Source organism: Lissotriton helveticus, chromosome 11 (assembly GCF_964261635.1).
Source record: "Lissotriton helveticus chromosome 11, aLisHel1.1, whole genome shotgun sequence".
Lineage (NCBI taxonomy): Eukaryota > Metazoa > Chordata > Amphibia > Caudata > Salamandridae > Lissotriton > Lissotriton helveticus.
Genome location: NC_136072.1, coordinates 597,412,585 through 597,418,519, shown reverse-complemented (window position 1 = coordinate 597,418,519; position 5,935 = coordinate 597,412,585).

The following is a 5,935-nucleotide window of genomic DNA, read 5'->3' as shown; positions in this document are numbered from 1 at the left end:
CGCTGTCTGAGCCCGAGCAGCTGTACAGCAGCAAATAGCCCTACCAGAGGAAGTCAGGACCTTTCTCCGCCCGCATGCACAGGGAGAAGCTACCTGTGCGGTTGAGGGGGAACCCAGGTTTCTGGACACTAGGCACCTGGGGGCCCTCCTCCACCCACAGGTGGTCCGGTGGACCTCTGACTCCTTCTACTGCTCTGTTTATTCTGCTCCCTCTATCCTCTCCTTTCTGCTTCGTTTTTCACCTTTTAGTTTTTCATCCCTTTTACTCTCTATCACTTTTCTTCACTTTATTATTTTGCAATCACATTTAATTTCATACCTTTGTGTTGTTTTTTTGCTCCCTTTTCGTGCACCTATCTGCCCGTTTGTCCTGCGGTCGTTGCCCTGCTGCCCCCCCCCCCCCCCCCCCCCCCCCATCGCGACCAGCCCAAGCCAGTTTCTCCTCCCACTGTTCAGCCCTCCCTAGGGTGACCAACTGTCTGGCTGTAAATTCAGGACGGTCAGTGTAAAAATTTAGGACAAAAGGGCAAAATTCAGGACAGAAGGTCAAAATTCAGGACAAAACAGACGTTTAACAGACATATAGAGTAAAATGGGAAACCCAATCAACCCTTGACGGCTTGCGCAAAGTAATATGGACTGGTAAATGTGCCTTCAAGGGATTTATTTCAATACTTAGTTCTCACTAGTTTATAATCTTTACTAAATGCAAGTTTGTATAGCTTTCTTGCAGATTAATTTATTTTTATATAGATTTGGGCAGTTCATCTATATACAGTTTATGAACAGTTATAGTTTTTAAATGGAAATGTGGAAATATCAAATCACATCGAAAAACTGTTTCACTACAAATTATATATCAAAACACACAGGTGTATGTTAAAAAGCAGATTTTTATCATAAACAAAAATAGAAAAAGGATACTGGTTCATTTCACACACAATGAAACAAGAATGTATTGTGAAATGCAGATGTTTTGGCCTTCACAGTTGCAATTGTGTACCCTTTTTTTTCAAATACAAATCTGGTGAATCAACTGATTAGTACAAAAGAATTCAGCTTATGTTGTTATTATACAGAAAAAAGTCTAATTGTTGACTTTTCGGTCGTTATGCTGTTGTCTGTAAGACTATCTTCAGGACTAAACAAATAAAAATGATTGACCCTCGAGAGTCAGTGAAGTCCTCACTATCACTGTTCTATCCACAAATGTATATAGTTAGGCTGTGGGGTTTTAGGTTTAAAACTATAATAACTGATAAAACCCCACTGAAAGAAAAATAGCCCTCACCGGTGAAAACATGTAAACACTGAAAAAACACCTGCACAACCACAAACTAAATGCCATTCAAAGAAAGGAATAAGAAAGTGAAAGAGTAATTTTGTTCTTACTGAAGGGGTCAATAAAATGTAACTTTGTTATACAAGCTAGCAGTAAGAAAGACTGGCTAACATTATTCTGCTTGAGTTTTGTTCTTTAGGGATGCCACTAAAATATTGTTTCTCTTCCTTTTACTTTTTTCAGTTTTCTGGCCTTTGGTCTAAAGATGCAGGGTTTAGTTTCACGTTTTAGGTTTAGTTTAATTATTTTATAAACTGTAGAGAATCAGGACATATCAAACTCACATTTGTTATTTTGGCTGCATTTGATTCTTTCACTGATAGGTAAAATAGCTAGTTTCATAAAAATCTTTCCTAATATGTGTCATCACATTTGCCCACAGAGAATGGGTAAAAACCCTTAATACATCAGACCACAGTTTCTAGTGGGTCAGTATTGATAGTAGGAGAATTGCCAACACCTCAGGCTTTAAACATTAAATCTAAGGTATAGTGACAAGTATATATATCACCAAGCATCTGGGATAGTGGTGAAAACATGACACCAGACTTTTGGAAAACATGGAACGCAGTATCACTTGTTATGCTCAGCAAAAAAGGTTATTTTCAAGTTCAACAAAGATTGGAGTGATATTGTTTGTATTTGTAGTGATTCAGCTACGTATATAAAAGATTTGTGTGATGACCTGTCAAAATTGATACCCGAGCTGAGGTGATTCCCTGTAGGAGATCCTTGCCACTTGTTAGATGGTATGATGAAAGCATCGTTACAATCTTCAGAGTTAATGAGGGATGCTATTGAATTTTTAGTCCATTCTGGTGCACTGTTTTCTTATGCCCAGGAACTAAAGCGCAAATATTTATCATTTCGTGCTTTATGTGGCATCAAAGAAAGAGTCATCCAAAATGTGCCCCTTAGCTGACGGTTCTCAGCCCAAGGGGCCATGAATGCTGAGAGGGCCTTTTCACAGAAGTTTACATGGGAAGGAAAGCGCGAGCGCACATGACCAAACACTCACTGAAGAAGTATTGTATGGTGTACTACAATAAGATTAATTTGCAAAAATCTCTTTGGACCTCATCTACACTATACGTACACTGTCTATATACCATGTTCTTTAAGTGCAGAAAGCAAGCAATGATAAAAGCAAAACGTTCCATAAACACCGGAAAAACACTTTTTCTGTTGTTTTTAGTGGCATGAAAATGTGTAACCACTGATAACAACTGTTTTTTAAGATATTGAAAACACTGACAAAACCCCACCAAAATTTACCAAAAATCGAAACTGAAAACAGGACATCCTATATATAGTGGACAGAAATTGCGGAAGAGCAATCCATTCTTATCTGAAATTTGTGCTAATCCTTTGGATGTTTATCACATCAGTATGTCGAGTTCACAATGACCAATATCGTAAACTCATCGGGAATAAGCCTGAAATTAATCGTGGTAGGATCGCGAAAATAAATTCGGTTTGGAAAACACGCTCGCTTAAGTGCTGGTGTTCGAGGCCCTCCTCCATCCGGAGGTTATACCTGTGCCTCATCCCTGGTGGTCCAGTGGACCTCTTGTTGTAATTTGTCAGCGATTGGGTTAGCATTAGCAGAAGCCATCCTGTATTTAGAGGCTATCTTGTCCGTTTTGTGGAATCCATTTTGTATTTCTGGCAGCCATTTTGTTTGCCATGTGCTCTGTCCTACCTTGCTGTTGTCTGCTCTTGAAATCTGCCTAGAGACAGGTTATATTTAGCCTCTTCCATTTTGCACATGCTCAGTTGAGCTTGCAGCTGTCCATGCAGCTGCTGTTAGTCTGTAAATGTCAGGATGTGTTCACCATAATTAGCAACTGTTAGCTCCTCCCACTTGTTGACTGTGCATTTTCTGTATGACCTCATATGTGCCTAAAACCTACTTCTTGTACTTGTACCGCCTTCTTTTGAGCCCCTGTGTGGGTAATAAAGGACCAAGCTCCTTCCATTCAGTGTGCTACTTCATACATAGCCGAAGGGTGTTGTGTGAATGTAGTTCCACCTCATGAGGTTAATAAACTTTGTATTTTCTATTCCAGTTTCTGTGCCAACTTCTATCCTATTGGTATGAGGACTTGTGCAGAGAAGGGCGAACCCCTTGCACTGGTAGGCCTTGCTGAGGCTCACCACCACACTCTGACTCCTTCTCTCGCTCTGCTTATTCTGCTCCCTTTATCCTCTCCTTTCTGCTCCGTTTTTTTCATTTTCACCCTTTTACTCTCTTTCTATCACTTTTCTTCACTTTATCATTTTGCTATCCCCTTTCTATTTCCTACTTTTGTGCTGTTTTTCAATCCCTTTTTGTGCACCTTCCTGCCCGTTTGTCCCACCGCTGCTGCCCCTGTGGCCCCTCCCCCCAGCGCGACCAGCCCAAGCCAGTTTCCCCTTCCAGCTGTCCAGCCATTCCTGACCCCTACTTAATGGAGGCCGCTGCGCGACCCGAACGCGACCGGCGACAGGAACCCTGGACCTTACCACCGCCAACGTTACAACCCAGCGGCACTCCACGCACTCAACCCAGGCCGCAACAACAACTGCAAGCTAGCATCACCAGCCGACACCCACAGACCCATCAGCTGTCACTGCTGCCGCCACACCTGCAGCACCGCCAAGACCACGGATCCTGCACAACCCACCTGTAAGAGCACAACCACACCAAAGACCCTGCAATGCATCCTCCTCAACGTTTGATCCCTCCTCAAACACAGCACCCAAATCTGGGACCTCCTCGACATTACTGCCCCAGACGTCGTGTTCTTCACCCAAACCTGGACCAACACCACCTCTGGACCGGACATCGCCATCCCCATTCCCCATGGATACAAGATCTCCCGGAAGGACCGCCCCACCCGCCCTGGAGGGGGAATCTCCATCGTCCACAAATCCACCCTCCGGCTGAGCACACTCCCAGACGAGCCCACAGACCTGATGGAACACCTACACTACAAGATACAGGCCAGCCCTACCACCACCCTCCGGGGAACCCTCATCTACTGGCCCACGGACCATTCACCAGCTCCACCACAGACATCATCACCCCGCAGACCATCGCGTTCACCAGCTACACCTTGCTGGGAGACCTCAACTTCCACCTCGACAACCAACTAGACCCCAACACCACATCCTTCCTGGACATCCTCCACAACATAGGACTCCGTCAGATCGTGACCGAACCCACGCACTCAGCTGGACACACCCTAGACCCCCTCTTCACTACAGGAAACTCCATCACTTTCAGCCACACCACCAAACTCCAATGGACAGACCATTGATGCATCCAGTTTACCTTCAGAACACTCACTATCCACAGAACCCAGCACCTACTCCCACGACGAAACTGGACCAAAATCACAGACGACCAGCTCACCTCCTCACTCGGCAACTCCACCCCAACCATCACGGAAGACGACCTCAACACTGCAGCCCGAACTCTGCACAGATGGATCTCCGACAGCGCCAACACCATGGACCCATCAAGAAGAACAACAACACACACGCCAAGAAAGCCAGATGGTTTATCACCGAACTTCGAGAGTCCGGACGCACATGCCGCCGACTCGAAAAAGCCTGGAGGAACTCCAAATCTACAGAAGCCCTCAACAACTTCAGGGCCACCACCAACTCATCAGAAACACAAGAAAAGCAGCGATCAAAGACAGAATCTCCACACACGCACACAACAGCAAAGAACTCTTCAGCATCTTCAAGGAGTCCGCCCAACCCATCAGTGAGTCTACAGACATCCCTCCCTCACAAGACCTCTGCAACAAACTCAGCACCTTCTTCCATCACAAAATTAAGAACATTTACAACAACTTTGATGAAGATAGCCAACACACTGTACCCTCACCAACCACCCGACACCTTGAAGCCAAAGATTGGCAGCTGGACAGCCCTCACCAACGAAGGCACCCTGAAGACAATAAAGTCAATCCACTCAGGGGCCCTCATGGACCCCTGCCCTCACCACATCTTCAGCAGAGCCGCCGACACCGTCGCACCCATGCTTCGCCTCACCATCAACCTCTCCCTCACGAACGCCTCCTTCCCCAAGGACTGGAAGCACACTGAGATCAACCCCCTGCTGAAGAATCCCTTGGCGGACCCCACCGACCTCAAAAACTACAGACCAATTGTTAGACCTGGCATCTTTGGCGTGGTTTACCCTATCTTTTTGCCTCTACCTCCAGTATTTTTGATGCTGTGCTGGATTTCGTTTTTGCTGGTTTAGATGCTTTGGACACTCTGCCACTGCTGATCAGTGCCAGAGTGTAAGTGCTCCCTGTGTAAATTGTTATTCTGATTGAATATACATGTTTGGCATATTTGTATCACCATGAAGTCCCTAGTAAAGTGCACTGGGTGTGCCAGGGCTGATGATGACAAATGCTACTAGTGGGCCTGCAGCACGGCTTGTGCCACCCACAGGAGTAGCCCTAAAATGATGTCTCAGGCCTGACACTGCAGTGCCTGTGTGCAGTTTAGAACTGCCATGTCCTCCTGGTCAATGTCCCCACTGACCAGGCCTAACCCTTCCCTTTTTGTGCACATCAGTCACCCTCT